Source organism: Curcuma longa, chromosome 16 (assembly GCF_044706935.1).
Source record: "Curcuma longa cultivar G26 ecotype Majalengka, Jawa Barat chromosome 16, ITB_CL_G26_1.1, whole genome shotgun sequence".
Taxonomy (NCBI): Eukaryota; Viridiplantae; Streptophyta; class Magnoliopsida; order Zingiberales; family Zingiberaceae; genus Curcuma; species Curcuma longa.
The window spans coordinates 4,332,915-4,359,531 of NC_133876.1; the positions used below are offsets into that span (position 1 = coordinate 4,332,915).

General features: G+C 36.8%; 1 pseudogene; it reads right to left on the minus strand.

Moving 5' to 3' along the window:
• Positions 1-17,931: 17,931 nt before the first annotated feature.
• LOC141847611 (F-box protein At1g67340-like) lies at positions 17,932-18,493 on the minus strand (annotated as a pseudogene).
• Between the last annotated feature and the right edge of the window lie 8,124 nt (positions 18,494-26,617).

The window sequence follows — 26,617 nt, forward strand, 5'->3', positions numbered from 1 at the left end:
ATATACAACCATCAATCTCAAATATCAACAATATCCAAACAAGTCATAAATCCAAATACAAAACTAAACTCCAAACAACTACATCAAGTCATATAAATCCTAATACATCATCAGATAATAAAAGGGTGAAGAGAGGTAACAACAAATAGAAGAAAATCCATCATCGTGCTCCAGAGACTCTACTTCCTTCTCCGTCACTATCTGTTGTTCTCCTGTATACGAAAAATAAAAAAGAGAAAGTATCATTTTTAAAATTATAACTAAAATATATAAGTTAATTATGTCAAAAATTACCTCTTCTTCTGACTGTTGGCGTTCTGGATCTCCGTTCTGCGATCCGGATTCTATCCGCTCCGAAGAGCATAGAACCCCACAGAACAAAAATTTATCCCGCCTAGGATCAATTGACAAAGTCTATAAAGAAGACTAGATCAATTGATCCTTCAGGATCGCCGATTCCTAAATTATTATCTACGGTATACTTTAACTTGTTCTAGTAAAATAAAAACTGCGGAAATAAAATTGTTACCAGAACCTTGAAGATAACCTCGCTGCCTTCCGCTGTATTCCTGTCTTCTTCCTGAACGTTGGGTGGACAACGATCCTCCAGGAACAAGGACTGCAATCTCTGGATGATGAAGCTTTGGATCTCCTTGCTTCTTCGCAGCAACTTCACTTCGTCTTGTATCCTTTCTTGGATCCGGCCACTTCTCTTGGAGAGGGATGTTCGGCCACCTTAAGAAGGATAGGAAGGAAGCAAGGGAGGAAGAAGAAAAAGAAAACAAGGAAGAAGAAGATGAGGGGGGCGGCGGCGGCAAGAAGAAAAAAGGAGGAGAGTTTCGTTTCGGAAAACCTTTCTCTCTTTTTCTCTTTCTTGTTCTCCTATTGCCGCCCACCCCTTTGGCTCTTTTATAGCCTCATGTCCAAGACCAAGCACCCTTTTCTTAACCATTAAGAAATAATTTTAATTTGAATTAATTCCATGAATTATTTCCAAATTATAAAAACTTCTTAAATCTAGGCCCTTAGATTAGCTTGCTTGGTTTCTAGCCGTTAGATCTTTTCGGAAAAAATTAAAAAATTAATTCCAACCTTATCTAATAGTGGCCGGCCATATAAAGAATTATTTCCATGAATTAATTCCATATTAAAAGAATTAAAACTTAACCGAAAAGATCTCATCCATCGGATGCAACTTGATCTCATCTAACGGTTACGATATAATCTCTTTTAATATAACTTGATCTCTTCGATCCAATGGCCATGATGGACTTGCTTGGGCGTGTGGTTCAATGAACCATCTCTGGTTCACCTCGTGAACCGGTTCTTCCTTCCAAAGAGAATTAAAACCGAACCGGATAGATCTCGTCCATCGGAGACGACTTAATCTCATCCAACGGTTCTAATCTATTCTCTTCTATTCCTTTTTATTTATTTCGATCCAATGGATGCAACTTGATCTAATCCCATGGATACAAGTTGATCTCATCCATTAACTCATCCTACGGTCGAGAACTAATCTTATCCAACGGTCGAGATTAAATCTCATCCGACGGCTAAGAACTAATCTCATCCGTTTGATTGCATCCTTTTGAAGATGACTTTAGGCTACAGCGGGGACCTCGAGGAGGTATTGGATCTGGCCTTCTGATGGGTTTCGGATCCCGTATTCAACCCCGAATACACACCTACATCCATCAACAACGATCCATTCCACTAGAGGATCATTGTTGCACTACCAATCCAATCCCCAAATTACATTTTGGGTTCCTTCTTATTATTTTATGCATTGCTCCCCGTGTTTAAGATATCGTATGTCCGTCAATTATCTGAGTTCACTGACAACTCAATAATCGACATCTAAGACCTTGAATAGTACCACTCAACCTTATTGTCAGCCGGACCAAAGTCCACTTGCAAGATTTGACTTGACAATCCTTATGAGCTCTCCAAGGGGACATCATCAGCCCTACTGGGACACGGATTCCTTCTATAATTAATGGCACACCGTATAGATAGTAACATCACCCAACTTACCGGGAATAATTGATCTGACGGAAAGATCTCACCCTTTGGTAAATCAAAGCAATAATTACTACCTATAGATGCCCATTTATTACATCGGGATTAAGAGTGCATAATCTATAATAACAGAGGTCTTGTTCAATTTGTGAGTCAGAGTAAATTGAACAACCTCAATGGTCCTACTCAATACACACAAAGTGCACTAGTGTAATTCTACAGTCAAGACAGACAGTCACCGAATTACACTACAACCGTTCCCGATGGGTTGTCCAACGCCATCTTGGTTGTGAGCCTTAGTTTATAATTCACAAGGGACTGATAATCATGGTCTTCTGTGTCTCACAGACACCAAGTTATCTACAATGTGAATTAAGAGGACTTTATTGCAAAATACACTATTGCAATCATTTGACCAAAACATGATTTCTTATTTCATAAATGTTTATATACAAAAGACAAGTCTTTTCAGTATACTTCCTAACAATCTCCCACTTATACTTAAAAGACTATGCTGTCTTTTTCTGTCATCCACTAAAAGGCTACGCTGTATCTTCTTCTGCCATACATCTGATTCCCATCCCCTCAACATGCCGATCACAAGCTTTCGCCTGAAGGGCCTTGGTGAAAGGATCTGCCAGGTAATCTACCGATGCAATCTTGGCGACAACGTTTTCTCCTCTACCTACGATTTCTCGTACAGGGTGGTACTTGCGCTCTATGTGTTTACTTGCTTTGTGGGCTCATGGTTCCTTCGAGTTTGCTACTGCACCTCTGTTATCACAATAAATTGTGATAGTTTCGTGCAAACCAGGAATCATCCTTTGAGTCCAATCCAGAAGTTTCTGGGTCATACAGCCTCTTGGCTGCCTTAGAAGCTGTTCAGCTTCCATGCTTTGACCCAACTTCCCTAAAGTAATCACAAAACCCTTAGGTAGACTTACTACTGTCCCTATCTGATTGGAAGTCTGAATCTGTGTAACCCACAGAGACTAAATTGGCTGACTGGTAACCTAGCATATAATCCTTAGTCCTTCTCAGGTCCTACAAAATATGCTTTACCGCAGTCCAATGTCCCTGTCCTGGATTACTTTGATATCTGCTGACCATGCCCACGGCAAAGCAGATATCTGGTCTCGTGCATGGCATACATGAGGCTTCCCACGGCAGAGGCGTAGGGAACTGCCTTCATCTCATCTATCTCCTTTGATGTTTTTAGAACACATCTCCTTAGATAGATAAACTCCTTTCTGAAAGGTAACAAACCTTTCTTAGAGTTTTGCATGCTGAACCGAGCCAATATAGTGTCTATGTATGAAGCTTGGGATAAGCACAACATCCTTTTCTTGCGATCCCTTATAACTTTGATCCCAAGGATGTGACCTGCTTTTCCTAAGTCCTTCATATCAACTATACCCTTACGTCTGATAATACCTTTACACTGTTGCCAATGAGCAGGATATCATCTACGTATAGTACTAAGAATACCACTACGTTTCCGTCACATTTCTTGTATACGCTAGACTCATCCGGACTTTGAATAAATCCATATGACTGGATTTCTTCATCAAGGCGGATGTTCCAAGACCTTGAAGCTTGCTTCAGTCCCTTAATGGACCTTTCAAGCTTACACACTAGATGCTCTTTGCCTTTTTCAATGAAACCTTCTGGTTGCTGACTTGGTTAGAGTACATAGACTCTATCTCAGATTTCATTGTCCTATGCAAAGAATCTGCATCTTTGTCTTGATCATATTTTTTCAGAACTCCAAGAAGTTACACAAACCAAACAGAAATTTTGACAATGCAATGCCGAGCAACTAAAGCATTTGAATCTTTGAAGAAGTGACAATAATCTACAGGTGTTGCATGCAAATACTTACCAAGTTGAATGAAGAAAAAAAAGAATCAATCTCGACAAACTAGATGGCGGCTTGATAACGTTGATGATTATGGTTTGTAGCACAAATTGTTAAAGATAATTTAGGAACATTGTTTATTCGAAACTAAAACAATCAACCATTAATTATTTTCCTATCAATATTTACTTTTACCACCTCTCTTGCTTGACACAAGATATTACAACTCATCATATTGAGCTACTTATCAACAACTACTAGTATTAATTAACATGGAATCTGAAATTAGACCAGTGTTTGAGTCCTTAATAAAATTTATAAAATGTGATCAAACTCCTCCAAAGGCAAACATCGTCTCATATGATTGGTCTCCCCAAGGTCTAGCAAAGAACTATCAACCAATCACTACTACATTGTAGCATTTGTATGTCTTCATTACAAGTCTTGCCCAGGTCTAGCTAGATACTACTGTTGCTAGTGCAAAAACTTTATGCCAAATACTCCCCAGGTCATCTTTTTATCTACACAATAGTTTTTACTTTTTGTAGAACTGGAAGAATAATAACAAATATCCAGCTCTAAGAAGATGCAGTTGAACCAAGGCTACAATTTGACAATTATTTCACCACTTAGCTAGTTTACTGAGAATTTTTTTATTGTCTTTGATAGGCAAATGAACCATCATAGTTAAAGTTAGGGTCATAGAAAATGGAAACGTCAATAGACTTGAGTCTGAAAATCTCTGTACTCAACAAGTCATAGGATATTGATGAAATAACCAATGATACACTATATATATTTATTTAAATATATACACAGGTAAATTTCTTTCATTATAGCTTCTCTTTTGTAACCAGCCTCTATAAATTTTACTATGCAATATTTGGAGAAAATGCTCTGTCATAAACAACACAAATTTAGTGATTAGCATTTCTGTACCTATTGCATTTGGAATAATGTTTTACTAGTTGATTAGATGCTATGCTTCGTGAGTTGTACACTCAGGTGAAAAAAGAAGTGTTACCTTCCCATCTTCAGCGACAATTACTGGATCACAACCTTGAGTGATAACCATAGTTCTTTTGTGTGTAGGATGCCTTTGGCAATGAGATCTTTAAAGCAATCTCTTTAACATTCTCAGTCTGCATCACAATAAGGTTCAGCAAGGACAACACAAACTAGCGAAAGTAGAATGAAAGATTCATACCTCCCAACCATGAACCTTTGCAAAGGTCCTTGCTTCAGTTTCATTTCCAAACACATAATCCAAGTATCTGAAGGTGTAATAAGTCATATCGTAAGTATCCATGAAAACTTCAGTTCATGTGTCAGACGATGGGATACTGAAAATGTTGATAGTTTCTTCACCGGTTAAGTAAATTAAGAGTTTCATATCATGCTAACCTAAGTAATTTTTTTTTTAAGTAAGAAAACCCTAGTAGGCTTAATTACATAAGTCAGATAAACTAGAAATATATTTTTCTTGCTGCAACAACAAGCAATTTAAGTGTTTAAACCATGTACATTCATCAAATTCTGGAACAGAAAAAAAATATATTTTTATCATAAAGATTATTTATTTTCTCTTCATCTTTCTTACTCCAACCCTCTCTCCCTCTTTCTTCTCTCCCCTTCCCCTCTTTCTTCGTCACATTCCCTTCATTCTCTCTTTTCCCTCTGTTTCTCACAAGGGCACCACCGCTGGCACCAGCAATAACACCATTATTGACCACCTCTTCCTCCTTGCTCTTTCTCTCCTCTACCTTCTCTCCTACTCCCTCACCGTCCATTTTCTTCTTCCCCATTTCTTTCTTCATCTTCTGGTTATCCCTCAATTTTCCCTTCCTCTCCTTTTTCTCTCCTCCCTATTTCTCTCTAAGGAAATGCTGCCTACAGCAAGCATAGATATAAACAATCAAGGAAAGAAGAAAAGATAACAGAGAAGAAAAGGCAAATTTTCAAACGAATAATTAAAAAATTACTTTTTAGTAAAAGCATGGCAATTGATAATCTCAATTAGCATTCCATCTGCTAAACATTTCGTTCTATTCGCAGATCAACACAGGCACGCCTTCTGTGTTGGCGTGCCTCGAGGCCCAGTGGACCTAGCGACACATCCGGACAGGTCACACGGGCCTGACGACGCATCCAAACACGTCGCGCAGGCTCGACGTGTCCAGCCATGCGATGGCGAGGGAAGCATGACGTGGCACCTCGATCACTGGCAGCATAGAACAAGATGGGCCCAAAGGTTTTAACTTAGATCTAATTAACTTACTTTAATAATTTTAATCAACTTCTAACTATGATTGGGATAATTTAAATAGATTTAAAGTCTAATAAATTTATCTCATTAATTTAATATACACATATATTTATTTAAATTATTTTATTTTTTATATTTTTATATTTAGATTAAATTTTTTATTTTTTTAATATATTTTATATTTTAAAAATATCAAAATTATATTAACACGACTCCTAACTATGAGTGGGATAATTTAAATAGATTTAAAGTCTAATAAATTTATCTCATTAATTTAATATACATATATATTTATTTAAATTATTTTATTTTTTATATTTTTATATTTAGATTAAATTTTTTATTTTTTAATATATTTTATATTTAAAAAAATATCGAAATTATATTGATACGGTATGATAAGGTACTGAAATTGTATTGTTCCAATCCGAAATCGAAACCTCAGCACAGGTTGAATGCTGCTATCATCAAGAAAATTACAAATGTATGTAGCTGCAACACTTATATGGTGTAAGCCTGTACGGTACAACTGATCAAAGTTAAAAGAAAGATAAAGCTTATGACATAGCTTATTTATGTAATTAACTCTAAATTTTATTGACATTCAAAGGGAATATGTATAGTAAAGCAACTAATCTTGAAAAGAGAAATTAGAAAAATAATAAATAATATTGAGAATGCAACTAGAATACTCACGGCAAGGCCTTTTATTGAGCATCTCAGAAGAATTCACAGATGAACGGAGCAGAAAGATTCATTGAAAACACCTATTGACAAAGAATCTCTTAGAAACAAAAAATCATTTCAGGAAACACTAGGAATGTCACTTACCTGGCCTTTTCAACTTATATAAGTGTACAGAAGTTATTACATATCACAAAAATACACTAGAAACTAGCAATTTCTAGTCTTCATAAGCAGTCAATTGATCTTTTAATATTTGGTTCAAATATGTCTTGAATCTATTTATATTGTAAGTCTTCTTGAACTAAACCACTCAAGTTTGCTAACAATAGTGAAATTCTAGAAAGCAATAATCTCCATTTCCGAAGTTGGGGAAATTAATCTCCACTTTCAAAGAATAGAGTAGATAAACTTAAGTAATTGGAGGATAGGGAAATTAACTCAAAAAAGTTGGGGAACATCATTTGTTTAAATACAGATACATCCAGACAAGTTCACAAGCATAGTCAATTGAGGATGACTGGATTAGAGTTTCATGAATGAAGTTCTAAGGCATGGATAAATGATAAGTTAAGCTAGAAAAAATGACGATGACAGATGATAGCATTGGGAATCAACCAGTCTGTAAAGTAACAAATTGAATTGTGCCCATTATATTCCAGGTTTGCAAAACAGCGCAAAAAACTAAACCCTTGATATCCCTCCTAAAACAATAAACAGCAATTTTAAATACATATATTTAAAATTAGCATCCATGAAAACATGCCAGCAAGGCATAGCCAGGAGAAATTTACCTAGAGCCCAGTTCTCTGGTCTCTTAAGGTGTTCAATTTTGTAGCAATTCACTGCAGACAAATTAGCAACTAGGGACCTGTTTATCAAACATAAAGTTGGCTTCAAAAAGATTCACATGACAAACATCTGTACCAAAATTCACTATGGAAGAAAAAATATATAATTTTTACAAATTAAATAGGAACTCATCCACAGACATGAAATTATGAACCAATATTCTGCCCTTCATATTACACGGCATAAATGTCTAGAATTACTGATTAATATGGCATAATTTTTACAAGTTAAAGAGGAACTCATCCACAGACATCAAATTATGAGTCAATATTCTGCCCTTCATATTACAAGGCATAAATGTCTAGAATTACCAATTAATATGACAGGAACATCTTCCATACAAAATCCCATTTGCCTTTATTCCAATTCCACAACAATTATTTATATTGTTTGGATATGAATATCTACACGAATAAGAATGTCATGATAGTAAGAAGTTGAACAGAAAATAAGCACAAAGAGAACTCACTTGCCCCAACTGAGAGAGGAACTCAAACTTAATCACTTGATATGGTCGAACCATATGGCCAAAACTGTGCAATTTAATGAAAATAGACTAATGAAGCAATATATCAGCAAAACAAATTTACCACTATCACTTCCAAATCCAATGTGGAGCTAAACTAGTGTTGAAAAAACATCCAGAAGTCAAAAGTTTGTACATTCCCTTACCTCCTAAGAAAACCATAGAAAAAGTGAAATCACATAAGGGACCCAACTAATATAGCCCCCTGAAGCTAGATAATATAACTGGACACCTTCATAAAAAATACAAGGCAACTCCCAACCTAGTGGTTGAGCTTATATTATATAATGTAGTCTGAATTTCTAATAATGCTCGATGTGAATACTATCAATGTTTCAACTATTTGATTTGAATAAAATTTAGAATATGTCATTTTCAGTTCTTATTAAGTTAACCAAACCATACCACAGCATTGTCTTTTGTAAATCTTATCAGAAATAAATATGTAAGTATAGCCTAATAATTTCAACTCTAGTTGATATGAGAGATATAACTATCTAATTTCATGCTACCTTAACTTATCTCACTCTATTTCTTCTGTGTGCTTATATCAGCAAATTGGTAAGATAGTCAGAACTCAAGTTGTACACATAAACTTCAAATTATATGAGAATTCTGGGTATCCTACAGCTAAAAAAATGATAAAACAGATGACGAAGAGGTTGGTTTTAAACATGAGAATCAATATATAGAAGGAAGAATCAGAATTCACCTTTCACCACCAACAACGCAGACAACACATGGAGCAGTTTCATCCTCATAATAGTGAACCTAATATATGAAGCCAAGAGAATATCTAGTAGAGAACCATATCGAAATATGATAAAATAGCAAGCAAAGAAGCAACCAAGGGTAGACTTACATTAACACCTGAAGCATTTGAACTTTTCCTTTCGTTTCCTCTCCAAATTTGTCCTTCCTAATGCATCCCATGTAACTTGTTGCGCAAGGAATTTGTAGCATCCACTATAAACCATGCAGCAGTGACACTGTTAACATTCATGGTATTCTCCAATGAAGAAATATGATACTCACAATAATAACTACCTAAGCAATCCTAATTGAATTTTGAGTCACCCCTGAAAAGATAAATTAGAAAAGATAAAGATAGTATGCACAAGCCTCTAGCATTATGTGTTGGTGCAAGGAGCACTAGGTCTGACCCTAGAGTTTTGATGTTTGACAATACACCTAGTCTGATCTATTTGACCAATGGTTGATCTAAACAAGACCTAATGTTTGCATGTGAGTGAAATCTAGTCAGGTCAGTTTGACCATAAGACTAGCAAGAAGTCCTAGTCAGTTAGATCAGGCAAGGGAAAGTCCTAGTTGGAAGTTAGGCAGTCCTAGTTGGGAAAGTTGTAAAATACCGGAAGTTAAGGGTTAAATTGTAAACAAGATTTACCCTAAAGTTTGATTAAATTAACCCTAAAGGTGATTGGGTTTAATTAATTAAATCCTAGCTCCTTTAATAAGCCAATTAGGTTAATGGGTTAATTAGCATTGATGGGTTAATGTCACGCTTCGGGAAGGCCGTCTGAAAAATTTCGACAACATCTCCCCCTAACCATGACAATTCCCCTAAATACATACAAGAATACACGGCCACATGCGGCCAAAAACATGACTACACGTCCAAAGAAACATTCACAAGCTACAAACAAATATGAACTAAGGCCTACACGGCCACCAACTACTAAACTGATGCATAACATAACAAATCTGCAACATATAAAACATATGCGTAGCGGAACGTCGAAAACTCGAACAAGATAGACAATCACAAGAACGAGTCCAACAACACCACCATAATCCACGAATACAACCATATCGAATGCAACGAAAACCCGAACAAACCAACACATGCAAATACTCTCCGATGTGAGATGGATACAGTCTGCCAGATCTCCAAGCTCCAAGTACGATCCACCTACCTGCTTCCTGGGGAGAAAACAAAACAACCCCAGGGTCTGGGTAGTGAGCATTAGATGCTCAGTGGATACAGAGAAATAGAAGTGCATGTAAAGGTATCAACAGGAATAACAAAAGTGTGAAAGCCAAATAAATATGTATGGAAGATATAAACGCTAGTCAACAGATAATAGATATCAACAGATAGTGTAAATCATGGGAGTCGAGCATGACTTATTAACTGAACAATAAAGAAAAAGAAATACTGTGTAACAGGTATAGGTAATAGGTACATATGATCATGTATGTAATGTCATACAAGTGCAACAAACATAGCAAATAAATGCAACAGTCGTAAAATATATGAGTAAATTAAACTATGTAATAATCCTACCAACGAATGCATGTAAAATCATGCAGTAACCATCATAAACAAATACAAGTCTCTGTCCACACTCTACATTCCCTAGTCACTCTCCCAGAGCACAGTGAACTGAGGGGCCAGACAAGACATACTGCACAGGCTCCAACAACAAACCACCACTAATCTGGTAGGGAGCGGGCAGTGTAGCAGGAGAGCTATATAGCCAGTCCTGGTGGCACCCAACAATAGTGCACATATGCTCTCGCCACTGAATTCACCACAACACGGTGACGGCCAAGAGCCAACAAGAACAGCCAACAATGCTGTCCACAACAACTACTACTAAGTATGGATGTATGATGATCATCCCAACATGTAATAACTACGATGAATCAATATGTTCAACAGGAGTTAAGAGGAGTCCACATGGTCAATAGTATAACAGTTAAGAGTTCCCTACAGTAGATAGGTCAATTGAAGGTCATACTACAGGTATCAAGCACCGAATACTACGGGTATCAGCATAATGAGTTTTACATATAACTAAAGTATCAACATAGCAAAGGTAGATCCCCTCATAAGGTCAAACAGCAAGTTCCAAGCATGGATATCAACGGTATCATTTAAATAACTACGTCAAATACAGGAAGGGCAACAGAGTAGATAAAACTGAAATAAGACATGCACTGAAAATGGACCTGTATTGACCAGATACAGGGTACCCACAAAATCAATAAAACAATGGTTAAAGTTGTTCTATAGTAGGTAGGTCAATCAGAGGTTATTCAACAGGTATCAAGCGACGAATCACGTGAGCATCAACGGGGTAAATGCTATAGATGACAAGAGTATCAGCATAGTGAATATAGATCATCATAAGGTCAACCAGCAAGTATCAAGCAGCGATTAACAAAAAGTATCAACTAGATAAGTAAACAACAAGACATGCACGAGAAAATAGACCTGTATTGACCAGATACAGGGTACCCACATGAATTAGACAGTTGTCAACATAGGTCAACAATATCCCCGGTTAATAGATCAATCGGAGGTCATAAGACATGTATCGAGCAGTGTATCATACGGGTATCGTCAGGGTAAAGGATATAGATCACTAGAGTATCAGTAAGGCTATAACAGATCATCATAAGGTCAAACAACGACATCAAGCAAGGATCATCAAGAATAGCTCCTAGTCAACTACCTCAAGCAGCAGGGATAGCAACAAAATAGATAAGTAAACAATAAGACATGCACGAGAAAATAGACCTGTATTGATCAGATACAGGGTACCCACATGAATTAGACAATTGTCAACATAGGTCAACAATATCCCGGTTAATAGATCAATCAAAGGTCATAAGACATGTATCGAGCAGTGTATCATACGGGTATCGTAAGGGTAAAGGATATAGATCACTAGAGTGTCAGTAAGGCTATAACAGATCATCATAAGGTCAAACAAATGACATCAAGCAAGGATCATCAAGAATAGCTCCTAGTAAACTACCTCAAGCAGCAAGGATAGCAACAGAATAGATAAGTAAACAATAAGACATGCACGAGAAAATAAATCTGTATTGACCAGATACAGGGTACCCACCTGAATCAGACGGGCGTCGATAAAGAACCTTCAAATACGAAACTCCGTATAAGCAAGAACATGCAATTTACAACTTAACACACTAAATACATTATTGTATTATAATAAAGTACATTCTAACTTAATATTTAGGTTGATCCACCCCTCCCCTTAACTATCACTTATTAATTAGTTAATCCAATTAACTAATAATTAAATCTGTAGTAAACTAGTTGCTTAATTACATTTTAAATCATCCGGTTCAAGTTCTAAAACAACTCCAACTAACTTCCAATTAACTCCCCTTAATACAACTCGGTTATTTTAATGTAAGCTAATCCCATGGCTATCTTGTGAGGTAGACAATCGAGAATTTGCAATTTACAACTACTAGGGGAGCTATTAATTACTAACTCAATTAATACTTAATTGATATGTTCTAATCAATTATTAATCTGATTAATACTTCAATTAACCCTCCCAAATTAAACTTATCTAATTATCGAATAAGCAGATTAACCCTAAATATTAATTTGATTAAACTTAATCAATTAACTACTCATTACTTATCTAACTTAATGAGGTAGTTACTAAACTAATTAATCAATGAACTAATTAAAGGAATTAATTACTAATTAACAACCATTAAACTGATTACTAATCCAATTAAACTAGATTAATTATCTTAATTAATCACATATCATTCCGTGTGGTGGCATCAGGCAGAGAGAGATCGCGAGGGGAGGAAGGCGGCAGCCGCGAAGGACACCGCGGCGGTCGACGTCTTTGGGCAGTGAAGGCTGCGAAATCAGAGAAGAGAGGGAGGAGGCGAACGGCTAGGGCTTCGCCTCTTGCTTCTCCGGCGGATGGCGAAGGGTGCGGCGGCAGTCGGCCAGCGGCTGGCTTGATTGTCTCCACGCGACAACAAACAAAATGGAGGTAAGATCCGGTTAGGGTTTTCAGCCGTCCTCTTATAGCCCTTGCCGGCGCGAGAAAACCGGCGGCGGACACGGTCAACAGGCGCGCGGTCGCGGTTCACGTAGGAGGAAAAAGGTACAGTTATAACGAGGAGTGCACAGTAGTTTTAAATTGGGGTTAAGATTTGGGTCAAACCGGATTAAGTTTATTACACTGAACCAGATTAAATTTTTGGTTCGTTTGGTTCACTAGTCAAACGATCTCCGATTTGACCTAAATCAATTTTGTTGGATTCGTCTTTGAAAGACGAATCTTTTCATCCATTTTATTTTACCAAAACCTCTTCCAGCACGAACCAAATCAAGTTGGTTCAATTTGGTTCAATCTTGGTTCGTTTGGTTTACTAACCAAACGATCTCTGATTTGACCTAAACCAATTTTGTTTGCTTCGTCTTTGCGAGACGAATCTTCTCATCTTCTTTATGTTATCATAATCTTAACCTAATTCTAGATCCGACCTATTTAACCTAAATGGGCTTCTAATTTAGGCTTCAACCCACTTAATTCGAACCAATTAGGACTTGGTCTTTAATTAGTTAATTCAAACCCTACAATTTCTAGGATATTACAGTTAAAGGGTTAGTGGTTCATGGATCCTAAACCAAACCCGTTAACGCCGATTAAAAGGACTCGGTTACTGTACACTCCCAATCGCTGCTCCCCGTCCTCGAGATCCCGATCGCACGCCCTCTGTTCCTTCGTCTCCGACGCAAGCGCAACCGCGATTTTCCAACACGGGTGCCAAATCGAAGTTGAAGAACGTCGGCAACCGGGGCTTGAGCTGTTGGAGATCGATTCTGTTGGTGCAAGATGCACTAAGATCTTGCCTAGAGTTTCGATATTTAACAATACACCTAAGTCTGGTCAGTTTGACCAAGGGTTGATCCAAACAGGACTTGATGTTTGAATGTGTGAAAGTGAGCGAGAAGGCCTGGTCGGTTAGACTAGGGAAGGGAAGTCCTGATCTGGACGATTGGGCAAGGAAGTCCTGGTGAGTGAAGCTGGGCAAGGGAAAGTCCTAGTTGTAGGCTAGGCAAAGGGAAGTCCTGATTTGGAGGATCAGGCGGAAGTCTTGGCAGAGTCCTGAGTGCACCAGGTGAAGTCTGGGCTGGTCTAGGTGACCGAGTCGCAGCAGAAGTCTGGGCTGGTCTAGATGACCGAGTCATAGCAGAAGTCTGGGCTGGTCTAGGTGACCGAGTCGCAGCAGAAGTCTGGGTTGGTTAGAGAGAACCGAACCGCAACAAAAATCCTGGGGGGGTAGGACAAAGCCGAGCACAAGTCCAACAAATCTGGAGGACTTGGTTGGCATGAATTCTCCAGAATGGAGTGGATTAGGTTAACCCAATATTTCGGTAGAAATCTGAAGTTAGACCCACTATGTAAGACTTTAGGTCGTTGTATTTGCTTGCTTGTATGCTTGTCTTGCAGGAACCAGGAGCTGGAAGCAAGAGGAAAAAGCAGAGGTGAAGCGAGTAAAGTCAACGCAAAGTCAAGCTCAAAGTCAACTCTGGTCAAACCGGAGTTGAGTCGACTCAGATCGGATTTTGAGTCGACTCGGCACTGGAGTCGACTCAGATCGAGTTTTGAGTCGACTCAGGCTGACGCAGAGTCAAGATCTTATCGCCGCTGACGCCACACAAGCTGGAGTCGACCCAGGAGTCAAGATGAGTCGACTCAGAGAGGAAATCGGCGAACGGGATAAAATTTGATCTGTCACGCAAGCTGGAGTCGACCCAGATGGGCATCTGAGTCGACTCAGGCGGGCTATAAAAGAAGCCTTCGAGCAGCAGCCAGAGATCATCAATTCTAACATCCGCCTTCCAACAAGAGCCGCTGCCGAACGTGAACGGGACCAGACGCTTGAACCGGGGAAGATCCAGGAGGAGTGCGCGGTGCTCAGGACTTCCAGAACGGCCAAAGTGTTTGCTTTATTTTCTGTCTAATTTCTAGTTCATTATTTCATTGTTATCTCTGGACTGTAAGACGGGTTGCTCCGTCTCCGAACGACGTTCGGAAAGGAGACCATTAGTGGACGGGCGCCTCCCGAATTAGGCCTTGGACGTACTAACCCTGGGGGGTTAGGAACCAAGTAAATCCCGCGTGTCCATTCCATCTATTTCTAATTCCGCTGCTCAGTATTTGTATAGTTAAACGAACGATTCGAGAAAAAGCGACACGCGCTATTCACCCCCCCTCTAGCGCGTGTATCGATCCTACAGATTCGCCGGGAGGAGCTTGGATCGTCACGTGTGGTGGCGGCTCTAGCGGCGGCGATCCGGAAGAGGAGGTGATCGGTAAGTGGGAATCTGAGCTAGATTTCGGATTGTGCTTGGTTTTTTAGCTTAGATCAGTGGTATTTTCAGATTTCTGAACTCGGATCTTGAATCGGAGGATTCCTTTGGGGTTTGGCTGTTGAAGAAGAAGCGGGCTCAAATCTGGAATTGGAGTTGGATTCTTGGGCACAGATTTGAGGTAAGCTTCTTGTTGATTCTAGAATATGATTAAGTGTTGTTTAACAATGGATTTGGGGTGTTGCTTAGCTGATTGGAGTGGTTACTGTGCTATAGGATTCGGTTTTGATTAAGGGAAGGATCGAACTGAGCTAGAGTTTTCAAGACTTTGGATCTGGAGGTGAGTTTTTGGATTTGATCTTGAGTAGTGCTTTGTGTGTAGTTGGATCGGGTGTTTAATGATAATTATAACCCGGAACCGGTTATTGTTGGATTGAGTTTCAATGAGTATTAGAGATCGATTTAATGAAGGATTATGGAGTTGATTAGCGGTTGAATTAATTGGGATGATCATGGAATTGATATGTTGGTTGTTGGGTGATTGTTGTCTAACTATTGTTGGATCGGTTTAAATTTAATTGGGGTAATTTGGTTGTTAGGGTTAATGATTGGAAATTATTAGGGTTTGTAGATTGGGATTAGGTTAGGTTAAATATGGTGGTAACAAATGGAATTATGGATTTCCATTGGCTTAATTGCAAGAAAATGCTAAGTTGATCGTTAACAATTAGAACGAGTATAATAATCCATTTAGTTGATTTATCAATCGATAAGGGGATTAGTTGGATTGAACTGTGGAGTTTAATTACTGTAAATTTAATACAGTATCAATTTAGTAAGTATTGTATTGTTGTTTAATTTCAGGACCTTGATTTGATTGGTCCTATTATACTCGGAACTTATTTTGGGGGTTCAGTTGTTGACGGACGTCTGATTCAGGTGAGTACCCTGTACTTGGTCAATACTGATTTTTTTTCAATGCATGACTTGTGTTGCTATTTTATTTATCCTGTTGCTATTCATACTGCTTGAGGTATTTATCTAGTTGATACCTTTTGATAATCGTTGCTTGATACTTGTCAGTTGACCTTTGACATGATATGATATTATCCTGTTGATACTCCTGTTACCTATATGTGTTATCTAGTTGATACCCTGTACTGTTCGTTGCTTGATACATGTTGAATGACCTCTGATTGATCTATCCACTGTTAGAACAGTCTTAACTGTTGTATCATTGACCTATGTTGACTTCTCTTGATTCCTGTTAAACATGCTAATTAATTGTAGCTATTACATGTTGGGATGATCATCATAACATCCACATGCTAGTTGTAGGTGTTGTTGACAGCTTTGTTGGTTGTTCTTGTTGGCTCTCACTCGGCACCTTATTGTAGTGAGAACAGGGGTGAAAGCATATGTTGCTCTATGTTGGGTGCGACCAGGACTAGCTATATTGCCCTCCTGATACACTGCCAGCTCCCCACTAGATTAGTGGTGGTTAGTTGTTAGAGTCTGTGCAATATGTCCTGTTTGGCGCCTCAGTTCACTGCCCTAGGGGGTGACTGGAGGTGATGAGTGCAAACAGTGACTTACATTTGATTGTGATGTTTGCTGTATATTTACATGCATTTGTTGGTAGGTTATATATAGTTTACTTTATTCATATGATTGTGGTTGTTGCACTTGTTTGCTATAATTGTTGCATTGCGTGACATTACATACATAATTGCATTTACATGATTCTTATTACCATGATTCATATTATCTGTTGATTCCTGTTACCTGTTGATTATTATTTACTTCTTCTATATATATTCATTCTGGATTCTACACTTGTTATTCTTGCTGATCTATCTTTACATGCACTTCCATTCTGTATCCACTGAGTATCTAATGCTCACTATCCAGACCCTGGGTTGCCTTGTTTTCTCCCCAGGTAGCAGATAAGAGGATAGTACTTGGAGCTTAGAGATCTGGCCAGCTGTATCCATCTCACAGCATAAAGATTAATATATGTTAGTTGGTATAGATTGTGTGTGTGTTGTTACATGGACTGTTGTTGTGATTTTGGACTTATACTCGTTGTGCGTCTATTTGAATTTTCGATGTTTTCGCTACGTAGATTTTCTATATGTTGCAGAATTGTCATTTCATACATTAGTTTAGTAGTTGTGGTCGTATGAGCCTTGTTTTTATCTGTTATGCATATGTGGTATGTGGATGTGGGCATGTAGTCCCTATTGTGGCCGTGTTAGCCTTTTGTATACATGTATTCAAGGAAATTGTCATAGTTACAGGGGAGATGCTGTCGAAATTTTTTGGATGGTCATCTCTAGAGACGTAACAAAAGTTCTAGTTGAAAACTAAGCAGAGAAAGTCCTGATCTGGAGGATTGGACAAGGAAATTCTAATTGGAGACTAGGCAGTCCTAGTTGGAGGTTAAGAGAAGTTCTAATCTAGAGGATTAAACAGAGAAGTTCCCGTGGACAGCGATACCCCGTGCCCCGCCACGATTCTTCCCTCCCCCTCTTGGCCGCCCCCTTTGTCTTCTCCCCCGTTCATCTAAGCTCTCCCATCTTCCTCCTCTTCTTCTCTCAATCGGTGTCGGCGACGAAGATGGCAGGAGGCACGCACTTGGCCTTGTGCGATAGCCGCCAATCGAGAGCCTGGCACGCCGGAGCAGTAGCTGACGACGCCGCAGACCGAGCACCGCCGGAACTCGTGTCGGCGGGTCTCCGGCCACCCGCAGTTGCGCTGCGAGCAGAGGCGCAGGTCCTCCAGAAGCCGCGTTGGGGAGGATTGGGACCAGTCGACGAGGAATTGGTTGGCTGGGTGCGGCTCCGGAGGGGGCAAGTTCCAGCCAAAGTCGCTGAGGAGGGGGGCTTCCTTCGGCGGCGGCGACAGCAGTCTCCTCAGCGATTCCCTCCGTTGTCGCCCGGCGATGCGGCCCATTCTTCCACGCTGGCCAAAGAAGGTCGCGCGGGCGCTCAGCGCGACGTCGACGCGGAGATCCTTGGCGTTTTTGGAGCCGCCGCTTCCGTCGAACTGAATGATCGCCAGAGAGTATAGCGACCACGGATGCGATCGAATCGCTGCCTTCGCCATCAACGACGCGCCGCTTCCTCTGTTTCCCAGGGCGTAAAATCTTATACCCATTTCTCTATACCAAGCACCATCAATCCAGTAATCATTTCCATTACCATTAACCCCTCAATGAAACCCATTACCATTCCCATTACCGAATTTATACCAAGCACCCCCTGAATCTATTGTATTCAATTGAATCTGTTGGATTTAGATGTTAGTGTTACTGTTGGAATTGAAGCTCTAGCTCTGTTGTATTCATTGGTTTAAGTTGTTGTGCTAAACTCTGAATATTTATCCATATTATCTTGTTCAATAAACATGTGATAGTGATTGTGAATCTTATGCAATTTGATTTATATAATGCAGGTTGATTTGGAAGGAATGCTAAGGATACACATGGCTATGTTGGGGTTGAAAAATTGTTCTCCAATGTTTACGTGAAAAGATGCTCTTCAAATGATTAATGTTTTATCTTGATGTTTCTAACCAAATGATTGTCTATTAAGTTTTTCAATAATTGTGTGAAGTTTCATGTATGTCTCAAACAAATAGATCTGTAATGTGTTAGTGGATAATATTTATAATTTTACTTAGAACCTTCTATACTAATTGTCAGCAATTTTTAAGACAAACAAAATTACTGTATGGTATTTTCTAATTCATAATTTTCTCTAAAATTGTCTCTTGTGAGATAATGATTTGTGACTGTTCAATTATGTGAATGAATTATGTGTGTCAAATCTAAATCAGAATCTTGCTAAACTCAAATTTTTATACAAGTTTATGAGATTTATAAAATCCTATCCAATATTATTGGGCAAATAAATAATATTTCTTTATTATTCTTTCAATCTTATGAATAGGGAGGTTTTTTTCATACATCTATATTTGAGTTTTGTATTATATTATATGTCAAATATTATCAGATGCTAGATGGATTGTTTGTACATTTAGAAGGAAATAATGTTTTGTGAATGAATCGGAAAGATATATCAATCATAATCAAAATTATATTTCTGTGTAAAATTTTATTTGAACTTGAAAATCAAAGAATCCATGTGGAAAAGGAGAGGAAAATGGTCAAAAATTTGTTATGTCTTATCTATCTATAATCTCCATCCCAGCTCCATAAATTATCAAAGTGAATAAAAATAAAAATAATGAATTATATTCTTATTTCTACTTCATTTCTTTTTTATTATTTACTTACATTTATTTGATTGAACGGAGACTAAAATATTTGATACCATCATTTTAATTGAATTAAGCTATTTGTGTTAGAAAAATCGATTAATTTGATTTTTAATCGAATTAACCGATATTATATCAAATTAACCGATTTATTCAGTTATTATTAAAAAATTCGATCGGTTCGGTTTGGTCGAAAAAAGTTGATTTATTCAGTTTTCAGTTTATTCGGTTTGATTTTAACCGAATATTCAGCCCTAAACACACAGAAGCAGCCGAACCAAGTCCATAGTCAACTCAATTCAAACCCGAGTTGACCGGATCCGGGCGCTCGAATATTATTCCAAGCGCCTAGACGGTCCAGGCGCCCCTCTGTGTTCCAGGCGCCCGAATCAAAAAGAATCAGCCCGAATAGAGTCCAAAGATATAGGATCGAATCAGATCTTATCCAAGCGGCCAGAAGATTCTATATAAGCAAGCTGAACGTGCACCACAAGGAGATCATCTCTCTACGCCTCATTCTTCATCCTGTGATGCTGCTGAACGCAAACGGAATCAGGCCCGTACAACCGGGGAAGTTCCAGGAGGAGTGCGCAGCGCTCAAGGGCTTCTAAATCGGCTATACGAGAGTTTGCTGTTCCTTTTTCTTATTGTCCGGTATTTAATTTATATTCTTGATTGGACTATAAGACGAGTTTCTCCGCCTGCGAACAAGGTTCGGAAAAGAGACCACTAGTGGACGGACGCCTCCCGTACATAGACCTTGTACGTACTAATCCTAGGGGATTAAGAATCAAGTAAATCCGTAAATCTCCTATTTACTTACTAATTCCGGTACTAAGTTTCTTTGATAGTACGAACAAACGAAAATGAACGAACAAGAACCACTGTTATTCACCCCCTCCAGCGCACCCCAACGATCCTACATTATTAACATCTAATGAAATGCATTACCTCCAGCAATATTCATTACTCAAGGGCTTTGAGTAAACTTCTATAAAGTTAAAATGAAATTAAAATCTTTCAATCACATTGATAAGGTTGTTTAATTTTATAGTAGTCTTTTGAGCCTATTATATACTATTTTTCATAAGAACACAGGACCAAATTGGCTACACTTAATTGTTCTCAAAGTTACTTAGAGGTAAAACAATAGGGCATAAACAAATACTTGTATATGCCTCAAAACGTTTGCCAAGATGGATATCATAGTGTTGAGGCAGACATTAGAATAGTTTCTAGATAGTCTTGCCTCAAAACGTTTGCCATGATGGATATCATAGTGCTGAGGCTGGCATTAGAATAGTTTCTAGATAGTCTTGCCTCAAATCGTTTGCTAAGATGGATATCATAGTGTTGAGGCTCGCATTAGAATAGTTTCTAGATAGTCTAATCATGGTTAAGAAATTCTTTGAAGGATGAGATATTAAAAACATTAGTCAAAAAGAAAGATTAAAATTACCTTAATGAAGAAATACCAAGTCCAACTATCAAATGAAGTTCCAGGAAACTCCAAGATTGTGTTTCCACTCCACAATAAACATCAGCAAGGTAACAAAAGTCGCTCATTAACATAGTCCAACAAATCAGCAAGAAATAGCTCATAAGAGAACCAATAAGGACAAAGTAACTTTTGTTCTTTCTATATTGGAGCTTGGACACTACAATTCGCAGCAAGAAGCTGCTACAGTGGATACATATTAACTTGATTAAAAGTTGGCACAAAGTTCATCTACAATGAGACAAGAAAGATTAGTAATGCTTGGACACATCAGAATAAAAAAAAATTTTGGTGCTCTATAGTTGAAGGGAATCATGCCGATTCTAAGAGAGTTATAGTAGCTGGGGAAAATTGATTATTTATATGCTTGGTTTGACTACTTGGATATCATATTTGCAAAACAAATTAAATTTATTGGATTTCAAAAAACAAACCTTCCATAGCCACACAAAAAGGCTTTGAGCATTACAACTAGCTTTGAATATTATTAAAGTGGCACTCTCTAAATTATAATATTGTGCAAGGTACTCTGTAAAGGAATCAAAAGAAACGACAATAAGAACAACACTTATAACAAAAATAGGTGCTCATAGGATAAGCATTGTCAGTGCCTTATGATTGTCTGCAGAAAGTGATCAACAACAATCTAATAGGCTAATTTTGTCAGAGTAACAATGCTAATGAAGAAGTGCATTCATCTATGAAAATAGGAGAAAGAAAAACAAATTGAATCTAGTCAAATTAAAGTGAAAAGACTATCATGTTATTGGAATTTTTACAATAATGACATGTAAGATCTCAGAATAATCCTCTCTTTTATTATTATTATTATAGTTTATTGATTGTCTATTGTTCTCTTCTTCTAAAATAGCTAAGCAAGATCATGTTACCTACATCCCAAGGACATAACAAACACTGGTTAACCATTGTGTTCTATCAACTTCAATTTATCCTTCTTAGTCCCACACACCTGTGTTTCAGAGTGTGTTAATAATACTTATTAAGCAAAATACAGTGAATAAATCATAATCTTTAAACATCACTTATGTATAGGTAAAGAGCACTTTGGATGGTGTAATATATTTTAAATTAAATACAAGTAGGGGCATTTTAATTTAGAATGTTAGAAAAACTAATGGCAATCAAGGAATTCAAATGCTACAAAATCATGTATTGCAGCCATACCCAAATAGTTGGAACTAACACAGCTTGATGACCATAATAATACCCAAATAGTCTCATTTTTCAAAGAAAAACGAAACTAGCATATGCCGTATCATATCTAGTTAAGTAAAAATAAAACCTTGCTTCCAGTAACTTAAGTGTTAAGTAAACTAAAACTAACAGATTAAATCATGTTAATAATCAAAACATGAGCCTTAAGTATACATGTCCATGTAATTAAATCATGCCAAGTATCACACCAAAGGTAAACTCCAAAAGAGCTCCAACATGCAATAATAAGATGCTACTTCAGGTCAATGTCCTCAAACTATTAATAGGAAACACAAAGAAATAAAAAAAAATTTACAACCTCAAAAGCCCACTGCCTAAGAATAAATGTAATTTTTCGATGAATAATGCACATGTTTGGATGCTCGTTGGAAAGTTCAATACTAAAAGATCTTTGAAACTTATACATAGAGATTAGATAATCAAAATCATGTAGAAATACAAACATTCAGTTTTGAAAATCTTAAAAGAACAATAAATCATTGTATAGATGTAACAAATAATAATACATAGTAATAATGATAACAAAATTAGAAAAGCAACTGATTAATGAAAAACTAAACCAAATGAAGTGCATATCAAAAATCATTACCCCTCACTGAAGTTGAGGAAATTGGAGAACTCATAGTAGTAGACATGTCTAGTAGCAGCATATGCAACATCTTTTAGAAGCATTGCATAAGAAATTTCAATTTTTATAAGGTTTAGAATGGAAACAACTACAAGAGATAGGAGCTGAGAATACATTAAATAATAACATGCATCATGTAAAAGATACAAATTATAAAAGTGTCAAAATTAAAGCAATAAGAACAAAATTAACATCTTTATAGTTCTCAAATAATATAATATATAACACTTCAGCACAAAGCCTGAGTCTTTCTGCTTGATCATGGTGAAAATTTGGTGCCATTCATCCATATCCTATGCTAAGAAAATGAAAGGAAAACAATACCATACAAGTAAAGAATAAAAGTTGTGTTTCTATGTTTGAATAGGAAACCATGCTAGAAATTTCAATTTTGATTAGACATTATCAAATTTTAATTTGAGAAATGTGACAATTGATTAAATTGTAATACTGTGCTTAAGTTCTATTTAGCTTCATAAGATGAAGCTTCAAAATTCATATGAGACATATCCAACAAGTATTCAGCTGTCATGCATCATATATATCCTACTAGAAATATTTTTGAGTTCCCCTTTAATCATTCAATTTTATTTCATAGGTCTTTGCTAACTTTGGAATCTAACAAGTCTATAAAACAAACATTAGTAGATTATGCAAAACAAGAGATAGAAGTTTATCTATGACATAGAAATGTGATTCAAATAAACTCAAATAAGTTAACTGATAATAATCCAACCAAGGAGAGGAGCTCAATCCCATGGTCAAGAATAAAAATAAAAATGCTCGAAATACCAGAATACCAATTATAATCTCACCAGGATATGAGTTTGATCCCTTGGTATAAAGATAATAAGTATAAAATTTTCCAGAATACATGAATATTGATTATAATATGATCGGAGAGAGGAGCTCAATCCCACAGCCATGAAGAAAATAAGAAGAGCTCGGAATGTCTAAGTACCGACTGTAATCCGATTAGGGAGAGAAACTCGATCTCACAGCTAAGAATAAGGATGTATGGAATACCTAAATATCGATTATAATCCGACCAAGAATTAGAGCTCGATCTTATGACCATGAAGATAATAAACATAAGAATACCTAACTACTGATTATAATCCGAATGAGGAGAGGAGTTTGATCTCACGGACATGAAGATAATAAGAATAAGAATACCTAAATATTAATTATAATCCGACTAGGGAGAAGAGCTCTATCTCACGGCCAAGAATAAGAATACCCAAAATACTGATTATAATCTGATTGGGGAGAGGAGCTTAATCTTACGGTCATGAAGATAATAAGCATAAGAATGCTTAGAATACAAGAATATCGATTATAATCTGATCGGGGAGAGTAGTTCGATCTCACAGCCATAAAGATAATAAGCATAAGAATACCTATAATACGTGAATATCAATTATAATTTAACCGAGTAAAGGAACTCGATCACAAGGTCATGAAGATAATAAGCATAAGAATGTAATATCAATTATAATCCTACCAGGGAGAAGAGATTGATTCCACGGCTAAAAATAAAAATACTAGGAATACTTGAATATTGATTATAATCCAACTAGGGAGAGGAGCTTAAACTCACGACCATGAAAATATAACATAAGAATGCCCAATATACCTGTAATACAGATTATAATTTAACCGGGAGAGGAGCTCGATCCCACGACCATGAATAATAATAAGAATGTCCAAAATACTAGAATATCTATTTCATTTGGATCGAAGAGAAGAGTTCGATCTCGTGGCCAAAAATAATAAGAATTTGATGGATCAAATCCTGTCCTGATCGGTGAGAGGAGCTATCCCACGGTCGTGAGAATTGTACCAAGATAACGTAAATCTCGCCCCATCCGAGGAGAGAAGCAAATTAGAAAAAATTCTGCCCCGATCAAAGAGAGGAGCTACCCCTCAATCATGAGGATTTTACGAGGATAGGGTAAACCCCACCCCAAACGGGGAGAGGAGTGATCCCTCGATCACGAGGATTGTAACATAAAATGGCAAATCTCATTTCAACCGAAGTTAGACGTGCACAACGCCTCTGCCGCGACCGCAAGTCGCACGCGTTGGGTCCACTGCGACTGCCACACGACTTTGGGGAGTGTCGACACTAGAGGCATGCTAGGGGGGAGGGCGGAAAAAATTGTTTCACCGATACTACCTGATATGGTACGAGATTTTAAACCATGTCATTTGCATTGTTAACTGATTGATGAAGTTACCTATAAATAGTTAAAGCTTCTTTCAAATATAACCACCAGATATGGGAAGAAATCGAACAATTGAGGCACCATGGAAAAAGTTGCTTCTCAAACCTGCAATGTCTAATAGACAATAAATACTCAAAGAAGAAAACAAAGGTATTAATTTAAGAACAAGAGAAATAGACTAAGCAAGAGAAAAAATAAGAAGATAAGAGGGAAAAAAAGAAGAAATAAAGGGAAATAAAGAAATTGAAAAATAAAAAAGAAGAAATCAAAAGATAATAAAAAGCAAAAGGAGGAACTAAGGGCAAAGAGAAGCACATGACAAATAAAGAATAGATAAGAAAACAAAAAAATATGATAAGAGTGGAAGAAAACAAAAAGGAATGAAAAGGAAGAAGAGGTAGGAAGAGAAAAATAATAAAAATAATAATAATATGGTTAAAAGGATATTGTTTGCCACACTAATCAATAAAATGATATTTAAAAAAAATGACACAAAAGTATGAAATAAATTAAAGAAGCTAAAAAAGGAAGATAAATCATGAGTTGAAAAAAAAAAAAAATAATATTAGTAATAATAGTATTATCGATAAAAAGAAAAAAAAAAGAGAAACACATACAAAAAAAGACAAATGAGGAGTTAAAAAATATAAAATAACGAATAAAATAAGTAAAAGGAGTGTAATAAAACAAAAGGAAGAAAAAGACAATGTGATTAAGTAGGCGAAGAAAGTAAAAAAGATGATGAAAAATCTGAGAAGAGGAAAACAAGGAGAAGAATTTAAAAAAAAAAGATTAGAATAAGACAAAGGATAGGAGCAATGAAATAAATAAGAATAAAATTAAAAAAGATGTTGAGCAATCAAAAATAGACAATTAAAATGATTAGATAAAGATAAAAACAACAACAAAATACAAGAATGAGTGCAAGTATGAGCATGAGAACTAGAAGAAGAAATGGTAAAGGAGAATAAAAAGAGATAGGAACAAAGGACCAAGAAAGTCAAAAGAATAACACAAACAACTAAAATAAAGGACGAAAAACATTATAATGCGTTGAACTAAAAGAATAAACTAAAAGAATAAAATAAAAGAATTAGTTAAAGAACAAGAGAAAGGGACTAACTAAAAGAAAAAGGAAGAAGTTAAGAACAAAAAAGAATTCAAATGAAAATAAGGATACAAGAAAAAATAAAAGAGAAGTAAAGAAGAGTACAATAAGAAAAAGAAACAAATTAAAGACAAAAAGAGCATAATTCAAAACAAGAATAGGGCAAAAATATAAAAGAGCAATAAAATAAATAAATAAAAATAAAAGAGATGTTGAGAAAAAAAGAAAATAGAAAATAAAAAGAACTAAATAAGGAAGATAAAAAGAGAAGGCAACAAGCAACAGAAAAGTATGAAGATGAGAA